The following is a 22,233-nucleotide window of genomic DNA, read 5'->3' on the forward strand; positions in this document are numbered from 1 at the left end:
TGCGGGGTGAGGTGTAACCGGAGCCGTGTCCCTCGCCTCCCTCTCTGCCCCTCGCTCCTTTGCAGCCGCTTGGGCCTGAGCGTTTCCCCCAGCTCGGGGACCGCGCGCTGCTCTTGCCGGAGAGGGGCATTCAGGCCGTATAGTTTGCTGGAGACCTGCCTGAGAGCCTGGCAGAAAAAGGTGGGGGGGAGGGAAATTAAAAAAAAAGGCAAGGAGGTTGCCGGTAGTCACCGGGAAGTCGTGATATCTCTATATCATGATTTATAATTAGTTTGAGTAAACCTGTATACTTCAGTCTGAAGTGTGTGTATGTGGGACACTATATAAATACACTTGTAATTTAGTAGGGAGAGTCTCCTTGTGAAAGGAGAACAGCCTGCTTGTTCGATAATAATCAATTGTATTTATATTTCTTTCTTTTTCTCAAGAGTAGTAAGAAGCAGGAGAATAGGCTTTAGAACTCAACCCATGATGTTTAAGTATAATTTGAGCTAAGCATATAGTGCCTGGCTATGGCAGTTACAGTAGAGCTCTATTGCCACTGTAAATATGTAAGCATTTAAGACTGCCAGTCTTTGTACTTAAAGCATTTTTTCCGTTGTTGTTCTGCCATTGTGGCTTAAGGCAGTCATTTGGATTTTATCCCTTTGGGTTTTTTATGTACTGAACTATAAAAACAGCTCTAGTCAGTTAATTTCCTGGCTTCTTATAACCCAGTGGCAGTGTTGGGCCACCTGGTGGGCTCATCTCATGGGGGAATCCTCTGGCAGTGCCCAGAGGGAGGGAGCTGCTGGTCCCCTGGGTTGGATGCTCTCTGAGAAATTACCATGTTGTACATAATTTTTAATGTCATACTGAAACTGTTACTCCCCAAAGCAGGGATCTTGTTTGCTTGCACACGGCTTAGTGTGAATGGAAACTGGTTGTTTTGTTGCACTTGGTGTAGGTACTGTGCCTCTGACGTTTTTCCAGACCATTTGTTTGTTTACATTAGCAGTGGTGTCACAAATAGGATATAGCAGGCTTGCACATATTTGCGCGTACAGACACGTATGCAAGCGCTTATGGACACTCATGCATTTGTATCCCTTATTTTGGCATTTGTGGTAACAGCTCTTTGGGGACCGGACATAGAAATTGGCTCTGTTGTGCCATGCAAGATAAGGAAAGTTGTAAATTGCCCCCAAATGGTTAATCCCTAAGTTTGAGAAGTGCTGTGAGAAGCTTAATGTTCATAGGAAGTCTTCGTTATCTACAGACTTGAAGAAAATACTTTGCATTGGACTCAACCTTCAAAATTATTGAGAACAACTTTAAGAAAAAAGGTTAATCTTTCTAACATCATGCAATATTTTGAAGAATCACATTATTTTTAATATGCTTTTATCTCAGTGGGTGTTATGCAATAAATGCATGTGAAACGTGCTGCAACCACCTCATCTTTTTAGCCACTGTACTCTTTTATTTCACATAAAACCTGAAGATTTCTCAACTTTGTATTTTCTCAGGCTTGTGGTCTTTACTAGGGGGAGAATCTGTGTGTGATGTGGTTCTTCAGTGTCTCTACAATGTCTGAAGGCACTTCTTTACTAAGTGTGTAAATTCCTCATTGTGTGTCCTGGTGGTGTCTGTGCTAAATTTGAAACTCAAGACATTTGGGGAAGGAATACATTATTGCCATCAAGAATGGTACTTTTGGAATCAGTTTACATTCTTAAACTGGAATTGTGTTATTTGAGAGAGAAAATAAAGGTTATTTCTGGTGGAAACATTAGAAAATACAAGGGTTTTATTCACATATAGTGTAGTGTATTGCATTAAACTGAGACTCTGAAGTAAAAATTAATTACTTAAGAATAATGTTTATGTTTTTATAATAATTTAGGGTGTAGCTTGCTCATTAGAAGGCTGAAAGGCTCTGTTGAAAGAGCCATGTAAACCGTCTGTGTTGGCATTCTCAACTTTTCCCTCCGTCCTCCAAAAAACCAGTAAGAGCTAGCCCATCTGCAGGGATCCCAGATTTGCAGCAGGAAGAACAAAGTCAGTGAGCGAGCCAGCTGCTGCTACAATGCCCACTGTCTTCTGCTCCTTGCCTTTGTTGCTGATGTCACTGTCTCATTGGCAAAATCTGGGCTTCTGCGCTCAGCTGGAGTTTCTCTAGCACCTGACACCAGAATTGCAGAGGCTTAAGAGGTCTAAGCCTTGAGGATGCTGTCAGTTCATTTGGAAGAAAAAGACGGACCAGAGACTGCTACCAAATTTAAATAGAAACGTAACTGTCTTTGTCTGCCGAGCACTAATAGATTGTGCATTGGAGAAAGGGAACACTGAATTAAAACTGTTCTTGCCATGTTCAGTTCTTTGTACATTTGCTGTGGCTGGCCTCCCTAAATAATGCAGTTTGCATGCAAGTAGGTATATGTAACAAATTCCACGCATTTCTTCGGTATTCTTATAGGCATTAAAATGCTCAATATTCATTTATGTCCATGTTTGGCTTTAGAGGTCAGAGGTTAAATGTGTTGTTACAGTATATACTCTGCTGTGTGACACAGCATTTTAAACTAAGAACAGAGTAACATTGATAATTACTTTGTAGAAGGCATATAACAGCATCCATTCATCCACCCATTTGCTGCTGTTAGTTAACTTAGTTACAGACGGCTACTCTGGCAGGATCCCCTATTTTTATTTTTAAATGAGGTGAAGTTCACTGCACTACTTTATTTTTGTTAGTTGTTAAAACATTCTTATACTTCTGGCAGCAGATAATGACAAATTCTTCAGTGTAGTGCTGGGAGCAAGGGAGGCGGAGAGGGAGAAACAGGGAGGGAGAGGAGGGGAAAAAACCCTCCTGAGCATATGGAGACATCCAGAAAAAGATGTGCATCGTCAGCTGTGATTCCATTGTGTGCTTGCAGACAGGATCTGAGCTCTTCTTCTCTTGGGAATTTAAACCTTACAGAAGTATTCTTTGGCTTTTACCCGCCAGGATAATGGAGCTTAGATAACATACATTTCATGTATTTATTATAGATAATATTTTGATAATATTTTATGATTTCAGGGAATAAAATACAGCTGCCAGGACTCCTGCTCTGTGTTGGAATAGCATTTTAAACAGTAATATGTATTGGTGAAGTGGTAACTTTGAGTAGTAAGAATAATTTGTAATATTACATCAGTGGTTATGTATTACGAAGGCATCTTACCAGTTCTACAGTTAGTAGTTTGTCAGCAGTATTTACATTATGCAAACACTCCCTATTTTAATGATTCAGTAGCTTAGCCTTTTCAAAACATACCAAGTAGAAATCTGACATGAAAAATGACAGGTTGTATGGTTTAATCAATTTAGGATACAGAATTAGAAAAAAAAACAAAGACAAAAAACGCAGGGAATTTTTAAACAGTTTTAAGACAAAGCCATTTTGTCAGTGTTATGAGTCTTCAGAAACAGCATTTATATGATGGAAAAATGAGTGGAAGAAATTAATTTTCTTTCATTCAGTCCTGCATTTACCTATTACCTAGAACAGCCTTTCCTCTCCTGAGCATCTGGAATACTTTTGCTGATTTTTTACAATTATTTTGAGTTGATGAATAGTTTGAAAAATAGATCTTGAATGTGGTAGATTTGCTGCACTGCATTTTGTAACTGTTTATGATTTTTCAATCTTTTTCTGTGGAAATTGCACGTTATTCAAATTAAGGACTAATGGAAATTTTCTTTAAGAGTTTTATGGATATATAATGGAAACAATTCCTATGGAAAATGTATCGTCATTGGAGTGCTTGACATCTTGAAGTTTGAAATTAGTTCATTAATTTAAATGTCTGAAGCTATACCGCAACATATTAACAATATGCACTTTTTTTTCCCTCTGCAGCTGCATCATTATGCTATTCCAAGTCTTGCATTTCCTTAAATGGCTTCCATAACAATCTCCCATTAATACAGTTACTGACAGATATTATTTTTCGTTTGCTCTCATTTTAGCCGTTACAACTGATAGTAAATCTCACTTTTTCTGTGAGTGTGTGTTCCCATTACTTAGATATTCAGAAACTTCTTTGGAATGTGCATTTGCTTTTTGCAGCTAAGATGCAATGCCCTCAGTAAATCCTATTTACATTTTTCTCTTTGTTTTTAAACTTCAAGAAGTTATTTGCTGTTTGAAAAGGAAAACTTGTATTTTGCTGGAATAGTCCACTACTAATGGATTAATGAAAGGGCAGAGAGTATAGGAGACAAATTAATTAAAATATCTACTGAATGTGTTGATTTATGCATAAATCTTAGACAGTATGGGTCACGTGAGCTTCTATGAGGGGACATAGTGAGAACATATATCTGCTGCAGTGTTGACTGAGAGTTGCTATTTTGATGCTTTTTTAGTGAGCTATGTAAGACATATTGTTGCTCCTGGGTGGGATTTATAGTGGGCATATCACAATTGGCTGCTTTATTGGCTGCCTCAGTGGAGAAGCCTGGGATTGAAGAATGGGCATGGAAAGTGAAAGAACATTTTGCTTGTTAGGTCAGAATTATTATGGAATTTTACTCTTACTCTGCCTATGCTGTAATTCATCTGTGTGTGAACAGATTTAGTTTTTCATTGCTGTCGGTATTGATCTCTAATGAGCCTGGCTCATGGATTTTGAAGAAAATCACTCCAATTAAAAGCACTGCAGTTTGTCACCTATTTGTACCCCATGGATTATGTAGGAGATACTAAACTGCATTTAAAAAGAAAACTTCTTGAGAATAGAGGAAAGTCTGCCTATGAATAAATTTGATAGTATATACTGACACTTCTATCACACATATTTTTATGTGCTTAAAAATTCATCATATGCCTGTGTGATGGAATTAGAAATTAATAAACAAAAACCCCAAAAACCTAAAGCAACCCAAACCCCAAGAAAACCCAAGGTCATAGGTTTTATTACTTGTTCCTCTGAGAGTTCAGGTATCTATCGTCTGAGCTACAATGGAGATTGCTTTTCTTCATTCTGCTTACACCATGCTTTGAGTTCGCAAAGTAGCTTTTCAGTCCTTACTCTTTACTCTTCCAAAATTATTGTCAGGACTTGCTGACCAACTACTTACATATTCTGAGAAATACATGTGATTACTGTTAACTAATTCCACTTGCTGTCCTCACTCAGATTTATACCTTGGTCTCCAGATACATGAGCAATACATGATTTTGTGGAGGAAGATCGAGTGTATACAAATAAATAAATTATTTATTTTAACAGTTTTCAATTATATTCTCTAGGAGAAAAGCTTTGTATTTTTCCAAAATTAAAATTTACAGCTAAAAATGCATTATTTTCTTTAAATGTGTCCGGAAGAGTTGTTGCCGTTATCTTGGGTGCAAAAAAAAAATCAACTTGTTGATACTTTACAGGCTATAAAATGTAGCTCTAACAGCATAAAGGATTTTTATTTTAATTGCTTGCCAATTTTTGTTGGCATTTGCAGTGCAAACATACTTCTGCTTGTTTTGCTGGATTTTTTAAAGCGTTACTTTGAAACAAAGATACTGAATTTTTCATGAGGCCTCAAAATATTTTCTTGCTACAGTTCTGTGTGAAGCTAGTGATAACTGCACAATGGTGAGATCATTGATGGCTCCTTTTCTTCTTAGTTTAAGAATGATGGAACATGAAGACTGGATGTAGATGAGAAAAGCCTCACTAAGCTCACCAAGTTCATGCTCACTAAGCTCGCATGCTGTGGATGATCTCTTCCAAGTATGTCTGAAAGTGACAGTTTTCACTCCCTTTTAGCTTAACTGTAGTTTGTAGTGTTGATGTTGTGTGTTTTGTTCACAACAAAGTTTTTATGGACCAAGGAGGTAAACACATCTTAGGTACCTGGAATAGAGACCAGAAAAGGAAGAAGTGACTGTGTACGAATGGAAAATAAAGATGTAAAGTGCTCTATAGTCACAGGACAGACAGTGTATTATTCTGTTCCATGTCAATTGCTTTTAGTTGGGTTTTTTTGACCTTTAAAACAGTTTTCTTTTACTCTTTGTGGCATGGAGGATTGGATGGTGGTGTTGGAAAATGGCAGGTGTGGCTGTGGTGTATTCCATTTTTATATCATACCTAATGTTGATAATTTGTGTATTGTTCGAGGCAGAGACCTGCTCTTCATGTGGGCCTTTGCACACCACTGTTAACAGAGTTAGGCCACTGTGAGACCTGGCTTCATGCAGGATTAGTTTCCCTTGAGTTCTGAGGGTCATCCCAGGAAGCTCCTGAGTCTTGTGGGATTGGGTGTAAATTTGCATAGGCATGGATAGTAGTTGGCTTGCTTTTACTTCAGCCTCCAGAATGGGCTTGAGAAGGGAAGGCAGAGGACTAACAGATAATTTCGTTGTCCATAACTTCGTGTTAATCACCTTTTTTCTCCACTGACAGCCTAGTTTAGTTAGAGAAATATATCTGAAATATACTAGATAATACTTATCTATTCAGGTACATGAGCCTGTCACTAGCTGCTGTATAATTGAAGAGTTTTATTTTGGAAGAAAGATCTTGTTAGTCATGTTTTTGTGTTGAAGGTAGTGCTTCTACTGTGAAGCTATAATGCATTGTCTTTATTTTCAGACAGTGTTATTGTTAAACATTTTATGAATAGAACAAATGAAAATCAGCAAAGCTTGTCCTTTCTGGTGGGGCCCTGTGGACACTACTGTAATGGTCAGGAGCCACATTACTTGTAGAGACTTCTTGAGCTGCCGTATTGGAGGCCACAGAGACCAGGAGGTGGGATGCAAAAGTAGGGAAAAACAGCAGGAAAATAAAAGTAAGCAGCCACATTAGTTGTCAAGAAACAAAATGGTAGTAGAGTACTCATTCACCGGTGCACAGCAGGTAAAAGACAGGAGCTGAGTGGGAAGTGCTTCTGTTTGCACAGGCAGTGTCATGTTTACTGCTCCTCAGTGGAAAAGGTCTCCCCACTGTGGGCTGGGGCTGCAGCCCCCATCTGCTGGTGAGACAGTGACTTCTCTTTGGTGTCTCCCTGAACTGCCAAAAGATCTAGTAGCTTACTTAAAATTTTATTCCAAGACAAGATAATTTTTTCTGTCAATGAGGATCCACTCAAAGCCCTGATTCTGTGATCCACAGATCTTGTGTGCTGTTTGGACATTCCTGAGGAAATAATGTAGTCTTATCTTCTGTGTATATATTTTGTATAAGAATACTTCTTTGTTACTAGTGCCCTTGAATAGTCTATTACTGCAGTGGTATCCTGTCTGTGACTGAAAGAACTTAGGCAGAGTTTGTTTGAAGAAGGTTTCTGTAGGATGGCAGAAATGACAAGGAATGAAGTTGATTCTAAATTCCGTTTCTCTTGAGGCATAATTAGTGTGTGCTTTTTTTTTTTGCTGATGACTATTGTAGTGTATCTTCCGTTTTATTTGTGTTCTCGTTTGCTTTATGTTCTGACTTTTTGTTTGTCAGAATAAGAAAGCAGAAAACTCTTCTTTGGTAATTTGCTTGGATACATTTGACATAAAGTGCTATTTGACCTTCAAACAGAAATGCAGGTATATTTATGTGGGCAGTGGCATGCTCCTCCTGCCTTGAAGAAATTATTTTGCTGTGCAATGTATGGCTTCTGTTCTATGGGACCCTTCACTGCTTTATGGGACTTAATACTAGTGAAAGGCTTTCTGTTCACTGTTGCTTGTCACTTGGGTCAGGAGTATTGTAAATGGGGGCTGAGAGAAGAAACATGCTTCTGTACATGCAACTTATAATAATGGTAGAAAGAACACCAGTTTCTCCTTTTTAGAGATTTGAAACTAGTGTGCTATCAAATCAAGCAGTCAACCAAAAAAGGAACCGACCGCTTTCAGAGTTCTCGCAGATTCTTTAGTGAAAATAGAGGCTGCATACTGTGTAACTTAATGTAAACATTTTAGTTGCTATCACTGTGAATTTGCAGTAGGCAGCAGGTAGAAAGGAAGTTGTGTGCCTGGAGTGATTGTGCAACTGGAAGGGGGTTGTAGTTATGTCTGGAAAAGCAGATAATGCTCTGCAAAGTTTCTGTTTCCCTCCTTGTGTTATGCTTAAAACAGCAATGTGCTAAACATCATATTTTTGTTTTTCTATGCCCATCTCCAAAAAAAAAAAAAGACTAATATTTTTCTCTCAAATTTGTTCCTAGCATGCTTGAGATGTATCTGAGTAGTGAGGCCCCCTGCACACACAGCCCCTAGAAATCATTGTCTGCATCACTGAGTCTTGGTGAGTTGTCTATATCCTATTGTATTTAATTGGATTGTGTTACAGTTTTATCTTCATTGGGGGTTTTGATGTGAGATGTCTTAAATTGATTGTGTGGATACAGCAGAACAAGCCTTGGTTTTAAGTGCTGAGTGGAAATACTAACATTTTAGAAACTTTGAAAAGTAATGCCGACTGCTTATGGAAGCAGAGGGTCCTTGCTTTGGTGCCAGGACCAAGAATGGGACTTAGTGCTGAGAAAGAATGTCACATGTTGATCCCTTCAGCCTTTCTCATTAGGTTTGTTTGATATTTTATACTGTAACTAAGGAATTGACATTTTTCAGATGTGCTGATTATGGTCTGTCTTATGGTGAAGGTTGAATATGAAATAATACAAGCTTTTCCATCCAACTCTGTGCACTAATAAATTACTTAAATAGAGGCTTGAAATTGGTATAATGACACTGATGACTTAAACTGCTTGTTGCTCAAGAATTAGTGTCTGATGACTCCATCAGGCAGTGCTGTGCCTGTTTAACTCTGCTCTCAAGAAGGGATAATACCACTGAGAATTAGAGAAAGAGACCCCTGCGGATTGTTTAAATGCAGACTAATAATAGTTTGGTAGTGCAGTGAAAGAAATAAATGCTGTAGAATACAAATGCTGTGGTTTTATTTTAGGTATGCTTGATATATCAGTATATTCACTCGGTATAAATCTTTTACAACAAATACGCATTTGAGATTTTATGTGAGAACCTTTTCAGTGTACTCACGAATAAATGTTGTCTTTTAACATGTAGAGTGACTTATTAAGGTCAGAAATATGTATTTTTGAGGCTTGTACGCTAAATATAGAGGTGGGAAATGAGCCTGCTGAAAGGGTTTTTAGTTGTTCGAGGGATGACTGTTTATAAAATGCCAACCAAATATGGATAAAATTATGTATGTCCACATCAAGTATCATTTCCTCTTTTGATAATTATGTTCAGTAGTTTTTGCAAGCTAACATTTTTCTTTAAACTTTCCTAATTTTCTAGTATCAGGGAATGAAAGCAGGTTAAGCAGTTTTCCAGTGCTTTTCTGTCTTTTCCCTTTTCAGCTCAGATAAAACACTTTGTAGTTCATTCTAGTCAATGAAGTTTATGATACTGGTTAATAATTTGTTTTGTTTTATATTAACTTGAAAATGCTTAGCTACGGAGATGTTATTACTATTTTACACTTATTACTTACACCATATTAATTATTATTTATTTACACTACTTATCTGGACTGCATAATCATAATGTGCTTGTGCAGGTCTTCTCAATAATGATCTGCTCTTGTAATCATTTAAGCAAATTGTTAAAAAAAGATGCAAAGACTCTAAAATATTGTTTTCCTAGTGAATAGCACTCAGAATGAGTTAGGTGTGTGTAATAAAGAGAAAAATGTCACTGCTGGGATTCTCTATAGAGAACACAAAATTTTATTGTCAAGTTGATCATATGTTTGTTTTCAGTTGTCTCAGTTCTAATTTTTGATTAAAAAAACTAACATATTAGAGAAATATTAAAATAAAAAGCAATTTGCATATAATTTCTTGTGGTTTTTTCCTAATTAATTTATGTGGAGAAAAAAAACCCAACATGTCTTTTCCTTAATGTTGCTACATTCTGCACCAAAACTATAGATTTGGTTGATACAGTGGTAGAAAATAATCTGGTAACTTTACAGATGCTGACCAAAACACAGTTGCTGTGTTTAGGAAGTTCAAAACCTTTAATAAGAGCAAGTATGACATGAATATTTGTATATGAAGTCTATGGTGATGAGAGTGAGGAATAAACCACTGTAAAAAATGGGTGTCATGAAAGAATTTGTAGGGCAGGGATGAAGTAAAGAAGTAGTTTTCACTCAAAATATCCTTTTGCTTTAAAGTGTGTGGTTATCTCTGTGTTCCTGTTATAGACAGTTCAGCAAAAGTAGGTTCCATAAGCAAAGGAATAGTTTAAAGTTTTGGTTTCATTGAATTCCTATTGATTTTCAAATGTCCAGGGTTTCAGTCCTGTGGTTTGACATACTTGCATGTTCACCTTCTCTGTTGCAAGATCAAAGAGCTGTAGTTGTTTCTTTTAACCAGTATACCCATCTGAAATTATACTAGTGTTGGAAGGATGTATCAGGTGGAGATTCATTTAAGAAGTACTGGCCTTGGCTTCTGACTAGTGTTGCCTGTGGAATTACAGGTGTTGGGTTTGACCGTATGTTGTGAGACTGTATCACCACTGTGACTGAAATCGTGCACATTCAGCTTGTCTACCACTGTATCAAGTCTTTTGGAAAGTGAAACTACTGCTTAAAACTTATCTGGTCTATTTTTCATACTAGTTGAGGTAGTGGGAAGCAGCTGCTGTGTGCTAACAAAAAAAGGGATGCAGTTAAAATGGTGATAAGTTTAGACTTACAAAAACTCAAACAGCTAAAATATCTACTTTAATTCCTAGTCTAAAGTTACCAGTCAGAAAATTTTTTTTTTTAAAAATCTCCCTATCCTTTTTTCTTGAAGTGATCTGCTTCGTAAGGAATATTTCTCAGCAAAAAGAACATAGAGAAATCTCAGTTTTCTGTCACTCTTGATCTGGAGAGTCTGTTTCCATCTAACTGTAGTGATTTCACTGGCGTTTGTGTTGTAGTTAGTGTCAAGTGTGATAGAAAATATCTGTGTGTCTATTCATTCTGACTTATAGTGCTCGTTGTTTACAGCTGTAGTAGGTATCGAAAATTTTGACAAATGTCTCATTTTTGACTGTGTTCTCCTAATAAATGTGCGTGTAAAGGGAATGCTGTCAGAAAATAAAGTGCAATACTGAAAATAAAACTGCCTTATATCGAAACAAGTTTTAAGAGCCTTGGGTATTAATTTAAGGATGCAAACGAGGAACTTACAGTAGATTCCAAGTATCAAAAATGAATAAGGCAGAGCTCACTTCTATGAGCTTGCAAAGCAGGGCTGGAATGGTGCTTACCTAGAACACTGGAGTCAGTTCAGAGCACCCTCATTCCCACAGAAGCTGTGTTTCTGAAATAGGTGAAATAAAATACAGGTATGTGTAATCCTTAATGAATCTGGTCTTCTCTGTGAGGGATACTTAATCTGCATTGAATTGGTTTGTGATAAATAAAGGGAGTGTGTTTCCATTGCTGGCCCTCAAAATTGGAGAGTTGTGTTTTGCATGAAGTGTGGTAAGATTATTCTGTGTTCAGTCACTGCTGTTCAGCAGCAACATAAGTTAACATGAATTGCCTATGAAGATGCTTGTAAAAGTGGATGCTTGATTATAGTGAATTTAATGTAATCAGCATTAAAATGATACTCCTAATCTGAGAGTGAAGTTCTGTGTGGGTGGTACAATGAGAACTGAAGTATTAGGAAATGAGCATCTATTGAGATTTATACAATTGCACCCTAAAGGCTTTTTTCTCCTAAAATTGGAACTGGGAGCTTATGAAAAACATTATTTTGTGGAAAAGTTGAAATTTACACAAATGTAATATATTGCATTTCTTTCCTTTAAAATTTATGAAAATTTAGAGTACTGTAGAGAAATCTTATGCTTGCAACTAGGAGAACTAGATTTGTTAGTAATGAAAGTACTTTTAAAGTACTTTTGTAGTTTTGAGGCCACAGTGTTCAAATTCATTGTAAAGCTGGATTAAACTATTCACATATATGTAAAACTCATTAACTACTGTAAACGGATTTAAATGGAGTGCTCTGTCAGTGAACTTTTTACTGCATTGATGGAACCAAACTTAATATATATCCAGGACTGTTGAAAATGCTCATTCAATTGATTGAAGCTTCCCTTTTGTATGTAGTTATATCCTGGAAGATTATTTTGAACAGTGCAGTTTCAGTGAGATAAATAAAAAATATTTAGGAAATGGGATCACTAATTTGATTTTATTCACTTCTTAAATATTGGTTTTGACTTTGTAATGGACCTTGCTAAGACTTTTCATTTCTTACCTTGATAGGAACCTTTTTATATGGACAAAGTTATACTGTATTAGCATTAGCAGAAGAAATAGCTGTCATTATCATCTGTGGAAAATCAATGTATATTTTATATATAGATTGATGACATTGTATCACCAGTATTGGAGCCTAGGAATTCTAGAGAGGTCAAGAGCAGGACAACTGAGCACTTGCATCATCAGAGAAGATGAGATACATTTACTTGGGCAGATTTTCCTCTGGGCCTGCCTTTAGTCTCTGAATTGGGAAGAGTGAAATATTTACACGGCTTGGCTCTTGACAGTAAATAGCATTAATTAAATACAGGGCTTGAAAATGACACTGGTATTTCAGATGAAGGCCAGTAGATTTTGCCTTGGCTTCCTGGAAATTGAATTCCAGTTGTCTGTTTATTTGACAGCATTATAGTACAATACTTTGAGGTTCATGGATAGTTCTGTACATTAAAGTGGGTGAATTTTTCTAATACCACCATGTGGGGATGTTAGGCTCAGAAGACTTATGTGCTATCATGGTAAGCAAATTTGTAGATGATTATAATATAAAGTGTTGTACAATGTGTTTCTCTCTGATTAATTTGCTTTAATATTAACTGAACTGGAAAGAAATTACAGGTTTTCTTTTTAAAACAAACTTTGGATGTTGAAAAACTCAGATGCAAGGTCCTAGATAAGTCACAGAAGTTCAGTATTAGGAAAATGATTTAGAAATATTGGTGAGTATTACAGTATCACTGTGCAGGGTTCTAACTATTCAACTATGTTACAGAAACCTCCTTTAGTCATCTCACCACAGCCAGAAAAGGGTACTGACACTCCTGTGTACACAATATTTGCCAGTGTGTAAATGCATTGCTAAAACTCTGTTTGTAACTGTGGCCATGATACATGAAGAATATACTCTGTTCTCCTATTCCAACATCTGTTTTTATGGTCCACATTCTTCCCTTTTTTTCATTTTCAGTACTTTCCTTCCTTCAGTAATCCCAAATCAATAAACTACAGTGTTCTCTATACACCAAACTCTGTATCTTTCAAAATGACAGCAATAGGCAAACTAGGAATATTTAAAATTAGAACTGAGAAAAGAATTAGTTTTATAGTAGATATTGCAATTTGGTTCTTCCTTGAGGGAAGCTGTAGTAGTGTCAGGAGGAATTAAAACATTTCCATTCACGTTTTTTTAGCATGTTTTTCTTCACTTATATTTGAATGTTCTCACTTAAACTTTAAAACATTATCCTTGCAAGTAACACATAGAATTGAAGATCCCTTTTTGCCTTGGATTCCTTTGTCCTTCAATCTCTAGGTACCTATTTTACTGCTTTAAGAGATGAGATATCCCTTACATTTCTTTCTTCAGGTTATGAGCTTGAAACTAGTGTGTGGTGACACAGTTTAATAGTATTTTAAAATGGGATATAACCATCAACATTTCTCTAGAAGTAGGTGGCCAACACATATGAAATTTCACTTGGGTTAATTTTTATGGCCTTTCAGTTTTCAGTTGTGGTTTTTTGCTTGGCTTCTCTTCACAAAACCTGGTTAACTGTGTTTTAATTGCTTAGTCCTGCTGACCAGACTCATGTAAAACTTTTTCTGTCTGGAACTACACTACGTAACTTCCAGAAGATATCCTGTGGTGGAATTGGGTTTATGTGCTGATGGTACATGAAGCTTGATGCATGACTACTAATATTTGAAATTTTCTTTGTCCCGGACTGTGATTTTAGTCTTTCCTTCCTCGTGAGCTTACTCTTTTGTCAATATCCAAGTTCTAGGCTCTTGATTTGCTGTATTGGGTTTACCTGGCCAAGCTTTGGTAGCGGGTGGATTCTTTGAGAAGCTGCCAGAAGCTTCCTCCTTGTCCAGCAGAGCCAACCCCTGGCATCTCCACAGATGTGCCACTGGTCAAGGCTGGGCCAATTAGAAAAAGTGGTAACAGCTCTGAGACAACATATTGAAGAAGAAGAAGAAAAAAGTTCCTGCACAGCTGTAACTGCAGCCAGAGAAGAGCGGGGTGGGAATATGTGAGAGGAATGAGTGTGCAGACACCAAGGTCAGTGCAGAAGGAGGGGGAGGAGGTGCTCCAGGCACCAGAGCTGACATTCCTCTGCAGCCTGTGGTGCAGACCATGGTGAGGCAGCTGTGTCCCTGCAGCCCATGCAGGGCCATGGGGATACAGAGATCCACCTGCAGCCTGTGGAGGAGCCCCACACCGGAGCAGGTGGGTGCCTGAGAGGAGGCTGTGACCCCGTGGGAGGCCCATGCTGGAGCAGGGTCCTGGTAGGACTTGTGACCCTGTGGAGGACCCACAGGGGAAGAGGCTGTCTTTGAAGAACTGTACCCCATGGAAGAGTGACCCACACTGCAGCAGTTTTGGGAGAGCTGTTGCCCATGGGATGGACTCAGACTACAGCAGTTTGTAGAGAACTATTGCTCCAGAGATGGACTCACTTTGGACAAGTCCATGGAGAACTGTTTCCCATGTGAGGGACCCCATGTTGGAGCAGGGAAAGGACTCCTCTCCCCCAGTAGTGCAGAGACATCGAGTGATGAACTGACTATAACCCCCATTCTCTCTCTTCCTGCACTGATGGGGGAGAAGGTAGAGCTGGGAAAGAAAGAAGGGTGGGAGGAAGGTGTTTTTGAGGTTTTCTTTTACTTCTCATTATCCTTCTCTGATTTTGTTAGCAATAAATTTAGTTAATATCTCTGATTCTAACCTGTTTTGCCCATGATGGTGTTTGGTGAGTCAACCTTCCCAGTCCTTATCTCAACTCATGAACATGTTGTTATACATTCTTTCCCCTGTCCATCTGCAGAGAGGAGTAAGAGAGAGGTCTTTGGTGGGTGTCTGGCATCCAACCATGGTCAACCCTCTACATCAACATTGAAATATTTGAGGAACCAATACTGGCGAGTCAAACTGTATAACACTATTGTTGCCACACTTAAAACATACTCAGTATAAATCTACAGAAGGCAAAAAAACCCCAAACCCAAACTACCCCAAACTAAGCCATCTTATATGAGATATCACCTGCTATTCCACCACTGTCACACCCCAACCACACCACTATCACTACTGTACACCACAGGCTATATGCCACAACCTAAATGGTTAAATAGATTTGTTATATTAATTTTCAACTTTAGGAGCTTAGTGCCAAATATGCTGTGTATATAGCACATATGTTTCACAATAGTATGTATTTATTTTTGAATATAGGCATGGAACCATGCATATGGTGCTCTGGTCCTGTTTTAGGTACTGTGGGCACTTAAAGGGGAAAAAAACCCCTAACAGCCTGCTGCTGCTGAACTTGATTCCAGTAACAGTAGTTATCAAAGTTGCCTCCCACTTACTCGTCCTCGTATTTGCTTCATCACTCAGTTTCTGAGCTATTTCCTTCCGCCCCCAGCTTCCAGGAGAATTGTTTTGCGGTTTTCTGATACAATCTCATAAAGCTTTGGGATAGTCCCATGTTTTGGGTCAGGACAGCTTGATCCGTGGTTGTGAGACTCTTACTAGTGAGTTAGACTTACTCGTGTGTGTGTATTTTGAGGGGAAATTGCTTCCTGGAAATTTATTTTTGGCTAGCTTAAAGCTGTTAATGAGTCGGCTTGAATTTCATAAGTAGCTTCATTGAGGAAGGGGGGAAAAGTCCCTGCTAATCAGAAATGCTTTAATGGCTCTCAGGAAATTCTGAAATGAAAAGTTTTGGATTTCAAGGCTAGAGTCACAGCAAGACTGAACAGTCAGTAAGCCACAGGGAGCCACCTGTGTGGCTGTCGGTACAGCTCTGAGCGGGAGCTACTGCGGGGTGCAAGGAGAGGGCTCTTGCAGGGCCATTGTCTCAGTGGCACAGCCTGTGCCCCGGGTAGAGGGACAGCTGACAGGTCAGATGGCTTCCTGGCCTCTGGTCTCACTCCCTGGCTGCTGCTGGGCCCAGGGTGGCCCTGCCTCTCCCCATTGTGCCAAGCTGGGGACAGGCAGGTTGCCAGTGTTTTACAGCTGTGGCTGAGTGTGTCACCCACTTCACCCAGGATGACTGCAAGATATGTGCCTGCAAATGCACCAGCAGACCTGGACATCAGGGATACACCCATCTTTGCCAAGCAGGGAGAGGCTGGAGCGTGGGATAGTTGCATGCCTCTGCCTTCTTCTGAACACTGGGATGTGGGTGCACAAGATGGAGGAGGGAATCGCACTGCTCCTGATTCAGAGCAGGGGTTTGCTTTTGGGTCTCCTGCCTCTTAGGAGATGGCTGCTGTCTCTGGGCTGCTCAGTGTTTCTGGGCAGAGCATTGCTGCTTGTGGAATAGCTCTGCTTTTTTATTGTTGTGTAAATACTTTGTCAGAGAACTGATTTTCCTACACTGGAGGCGAGCATCCTATCTGTTTCATGTGTCCTACAGTAAAGGACAGTAGTTTCTTCTCTTGCCTACTTTTATAGATGTAATTTATTTATCTGCTACTCCTAAGGTTGTCTTCTCAAACAAGGTACTGCAAAGGAAGCTAAAGTATACATTCACAGATATATTTAGCAATTATATCCCCTTGTGGATGTTCTTAATGCTTTGAATAGCTTACCCTACTTCGACATGAAGTAAGCTATCTGAAACAAGGGCATTTTTTTCCTGGTGAATTGACTATTTGTGCAACTTGTAATAGCTTTAAAATATGTGTTTTTCCTGTTCAGTGGCTGAAATGAAAAATTCATTATAGGCACAGCTCTGCTCCTCGTATCAGATGTGTCATTGTCCATAATTAAATGGATCCATTTGACTACAAAGATGTAATACAAATTAAAGTTTCACATGGTTGCCACTGCTTGTGCCATCATTTTTCCCCAAGTCTATTGCTAAGGTCAGTGTGAGGTATTTTATCATGTAAAACTGATGAATTTTTGAAAACCTGAAAAGATCAAAATGAGACCTATTTAGATATCTCAGAGCAATTGAGAAGTAAAAATGTGAACTATATAGAAAGTGTCTGGCAATGGTAGAATTGAACTCTTAAAAATTTAAACCCTTTAGGGAATACTTTGTGTTATGGTGGGAAGGGCCATATGCTGTAACTTTCTTGCTGATGACATGATTTGAAGGCTGTTGTTACTGTTCTGATTTTGTAGAAATACTGCTGTTTAAGCATAGTGGTAACTTCTTCATAAATGAGTTGTACTCCATTCTGTTACACTCATGTAAATAATTTTTGCTCAAGTTGTATTGGGGAAGCTGAGAAAGGACGACTCTGAACCTGCCCTTAGAATTTCCTCGGGGGTGTAGGGACTTTTTAAGAGACAAGATTCTGAGAAGGGAAATAAGGTTTCGTGCAGAAAGTTTGAGCTAACTGGCAGTGCAGGAAAGATGAAAATGTAAAATCCAATATTGGGTTAAACCTGTTTCTGCTAATATTTCACTTGCATTAGCTGAATGTAAGGACAATATTGTGTTTTATTGGTTTTCAACTGATTTTGCTTACTACTGGCAGGGAAGGAAGTCAGTAAAAGGGAATTGGTATTTTCTTACACAGACAATGTCTTGAGGAGCAGAATAGATTCATATAACATGGTTTGCTGTGAGGGTGCGTATCTGAAACAGCATGAGAATTTTTATTTCTTATTTTAATAATTAAAACTGTGTGAGTTTTTGTGTGTGTTTTTTTATGTTGTAATTTGTACTGGTAGTATTATCAGTTTTTAGTTCTGTCTCATTGATTTGTTTAGGATACCAAGTGACATCAACCGCACTTATGCCATGCCAGTGATGGGTTCTGTGGCTTTTGCTGTGCTAAGCTTCTGCTGTTGTGTTGAACAGGCAGTTAAAAATATTTATTTAGGCTGGCTTAGGGTCAGCTACAAAAATTGAACATCCTGTTGCCTTAGACAACTTATTTTTTTGGTTTTTTATCAACAAATAATTTACTTAAGGTGTCAGGTATGTTTTGTAGAATTTGGGGACTTGCAATATTTGCCTTGCATGCGATTGAAATTTCCCTGTAATTGTACCCATGGGAATGAACTTACATGGGTAACAACTGGGATGGAGCTGGACCTCGTGCTAGAGAGCCAGAGGCTTATTCTTCAGTGCCAGGTTTGCCAGAAGTGTACTAAAAAAGTCACTTGAACTTACGTTCCTCATTTTCTTAGCTGTAAAATGGGGTCAACCCGTGTTATTTTCGCCATATGCAAAATTCAGATTAATTGGCATTTGTGGATTGTGTTGAGAAAATTAATATATTTATGTATTTAATTTCATAAAATGTAAATCAAATACCTGCTTCTCTCTACTGGTGTGAATTAATACTGAAATTGTAAAAAAATGCTAGAGAGAACTTGCCTATTAAAACATTGCAGCAGTGGCCTTTTGCTATTTTATTAAACAAGAATTAACCTAGATTGTTTTGAGTTAGCAGTATTTTTGTCTGCTTTTGTTATGAGATAAAACATCAAGTATTGACTTAACTTCACATTTCACGGGAGAAGAATTAAAAATTATCCATGTGAAGGGTGACTATGGAGTTACTCTTTGAAATTCTAATTTAACACTTCAGTAATGGGTCAAGCCTGCTCTGAATCCGTTGTGGGATTATTTGATTTGCTGTCTGGTTAACCTCAAGGAAAATGGGATGTCTTTAAATTACTAGAGGTGCTAGCTATCACCTTATAATGGAACCAAAAGGTAAAATTTGTTGTTTTAAGTTAGGATTGTGACCTGATAACTAAGGCGTTGTATGAATGGGGCTTATTTTTAAGCTCTAACTTAGGCTGAAATTGTAGGGTGGTGATTTGGGGGATTTTTGTTGTTTTGTTTTTGTTGTTTTGTGGTTTGGTTTTTTGGGTTTTTTTTTTTGTTTTGTTTGTTGTTGTTGTTGTTGGTTTTTTTTTTTTTTTTTTTTTCCACTCTTTTTTTATTTTGGGTAGGGTGGTGATTTGGGGGATTTTTGTTGTTTTGTTTTTGTTGTTTTGTGGTTTGGTTTTTTGGGTTTTTTTTTTTGTTTTGTTTGTTGTTGTTGTTGTTGGTTTTTTTTTTTTTTTACTTACCATCAGCTTTCTAATTGGAGATTAATATAATTGAGAGATAAGGGGGAAATGTCTTCTTTAACAGGGGGGAGTTGGGGTTAGGGTTTTACTATTTGTTCTGTTTTCAGTGTTATTTACACATGGTGAAGTTTTTATTTTTTGTTTCTTCTATTTGTATAAATGTTTTGTGCCCCAATAGGAAGAATCTGTATTTTTTTCATAATAAAATTGATTATGAAATTAAATTCATGTGACTGGAACTGAAGGGAGTTCTGCTTTTTATAAGTAAATAAAGAAGCAGCTTGTATGTTTTGCAAGTTTATGCATGTAAAGTTTATCCTGCCAAAACATTTAAAATTAATTTGCAGATTACTGAAATACAAGTACTCAACTGTTTTATGCTGTGTCATACATGAAGGGAGTATTTGGCAGTTATTTAGTAACTTGAACTTGGGGGAGTAAAAGAAGGGGTATTTCAGTTAAAAATGAATTCACTCTAACATTTTGTTTTTCACAATTTTATATTGGAAATTTGATGTATATTGCTGTTACATTTTTTTCAGCCACACTTCACCTTTAAAAGTCATATAACAAAACTACTCATATCTCAGCAGATTACTTATTTCTCTGTCTTACAAGTTAAATTGAATTTTTAAAAAACATCTATAGTTTGTGATGTCATGGGATAAAAATTAAGACAATGAAAAGCTTAGCATAATGCATCATTTTTAATGATGAGGAGTATTGAATGGAGACAAGCTGTGCAGTGTACATTGCATATACTGAGAAAATTCACAAGACTTTTTGACATCAGTTTTGACATGAGTCGTGGGCTCAGCTCCAGCACTGCTCTGAGTGTTGCCTGTCCTACAGAACTTTCCATTGCCAATCTGCCACACACCACGTGCCTGTATTTCACTTAAGATTTCTGATTTGAGTAACTGGGTCTATACATAGTTTGAATTGCATATTTAACAATTTACTTACTGTTGCTTCTGAGAATTTTTTGTTCCTTTTTTTATTAATTCAGCTATATTTATTATAGTGTAGTTTGATATAGATCAGTTTGAAATAAATTTTAAATTGCATTTCAATGTCTTGTATCATGTTTCTGAAGTTGGTAATTGATATGGAGATTCAAGTCTTGACCAAGTCTGAGGATTTGCAATTTTGGCAGGAAACACTAGGTAGAAGAGCATGGTCATCAGTTTTGTACACGTGTAGGGGAAGGCAATTTTTTAGGATATGAAAGTTACATATGTAACTAACATAGTGCAATAAGGATTCTGAAGAGAGAGAAAGGCACACATTTATTTTACAGTATTTCGATCAAAGGTTTGTTTACAAAAGGAAAAAAAAAGAGCTGTCTACTGCATTAAAATGGATGTAATGAAGTGCTAGTTGCAGCAGAAGCAAGCAGGGCTGGGCTTGCAAGCCTCTATCTGAAGAATTGCTAGCATGCACAAGCTGGGCTGCTTTTCCGCTTCAAGCTGGATAGCTTTCTGGTGATAGGAGAGGTCCTACAGCCACCCATTTGCTGGTTACTAAAAATAGTGGTGCTGGAGCAAGAAGAGTCCAGCAGCACAGCATCAGAAAACCTCTGCAACCCTCCAAACACTAAGATTTAACAAGTAAATGGTTAAAACACAACACACCATCTCTCTGAGGTAGGCAGAGTTGCAGGCCAGCTCATCTTGTGAGTCTGGCTTGGGCAGCATTCCTCAGAGGTCACTCATTTGAGCTTTTGGGGAAGAGGGTGGCTTTGAGAAGCAGAGGCAAAAAAGCTTTTGTTAGGGAGTGTTTGATTTGCTTCTCTTATGTTTTCTAGGGGGGGAAATATTAACCAAAGTGTCTTGGGGGAGTATGGGCAGTCAGTCAATGGCCAGACAGAAACTTCAAACACGAAGTATTACTGTGAAATAGAAATCCATAGATTGGGGCTGCTATGAACAGTGAAGAAGAGTGATTTTATTATTGGCAGATGAAGTCCATCTTGATTTGCCTTTCCCTTAACTGTGAAGTGACCCTTCAGAAGGTGAAAGGGAGCTCAAACTCTGATTAGCTGAGATTTGGAGATTTCCTGAATATAAGGTTACATGTTTTGCCAAATGATATGGCCACAAATCATCAGGCTTTCTCTAAAATTCCAGCTTGGCTTAAAGAAGAAAAAAAGAACACCATGTAATAACATAATTTACACAGGCTGCTTCATGTGACAATGTTTTGTTTTTTCTAGCTACTGTTTTCTCTCCATTTTATTTTTTAATAGTAGATCTGTAGCTGAGGCTGTATTTCAGATGTGCCTCTTCTTCAGTATTTATGTACAAAACACCATTAAGAATAAAAGAAATGCAGATTTTTTTTTTCCAAGCTTGCTTATAGCATGCACAGAGAAATGATAAATATGTTCAAAATTCAAATGGAAAACTTTTTCAGTATTGTAGGTATTATTTGTCATGAAAGAACTAGTCACTCAGCAAACCATTTGTGTAGGTAATTCATAAGACATTTTCTCTTTGTGATCACAGCATTTTCTGCAGTGGCAACAACTGCTTTCACGTGAAAACAGTAGTAAGAACATGTATTGATGTATTTTTAATTTCGTTTAATGTAATTGAACACCTGGAAGTAGACAGGACCATAATCATGTGAGCAGCCAGGTTTCCACAGAATCTCAATTTGCAAATGGCTACTACAGTTATTTAGTGTCTAATCTTTGTTCATGATCCTCAACTTAGTGGCCTGTGCACATTCTTAGGGTTGGTTTGACATCTGGCCAATATTCCTAACTGCTTACTATTAAGTACTTAGCATGCTTGCTCTGTGTGAAATTAATATATGTTAAGATTCACAATGGTCTTGTGAGGTAGGGGTTGTACAGGAAAGTCAATGGCAGAAATTAGGATAAGAGACTAAACTGTGTGTTT

The 22,233-nt window shown here is 37.8% G+C and overlaps 1 protein-coding gene across 2 annotated transcripts in view; it reads left to right on the top strand.

Moving 5' to 3' along the window:
* Nucleotides 1-8,194: 8,194 nt before the first annotated feature.
* NCOA2 (nuclear receptor coactivator 2) overlaps nt 8,195-22,233 on the top strand; it is a 180,607-nt gene continuing 166,568 nt past the window's right edge. For both annotated transcript variants that reach the window (XR_001861071.1, XM_017731233.1), the window contains exon 1: nt 8,195-8,274. The gene's annotated coding sequence lies outside the window, so the exon portion shown is untranslated. The remainder of the gene's footprint in view (nt 8,275-22,233) is intronic.

The sequence above is a fragment of the Corvus brachyrhynchos genome, unplaced genomic scaffold (assembly GCF_000691975.1).
Source record: "Corvus brachyrhynchos isolate BGI_N302 unplaced genomic scaffold, ASM69197v1 scaffold633, whole genome shotgun sequence".
Taxonomy (NCBI): Eukaryota; Metazoa; Chordata; class Aves; order Passeriformes; family Corvidae; genus Corvus; species Corvus brachyrhynchos.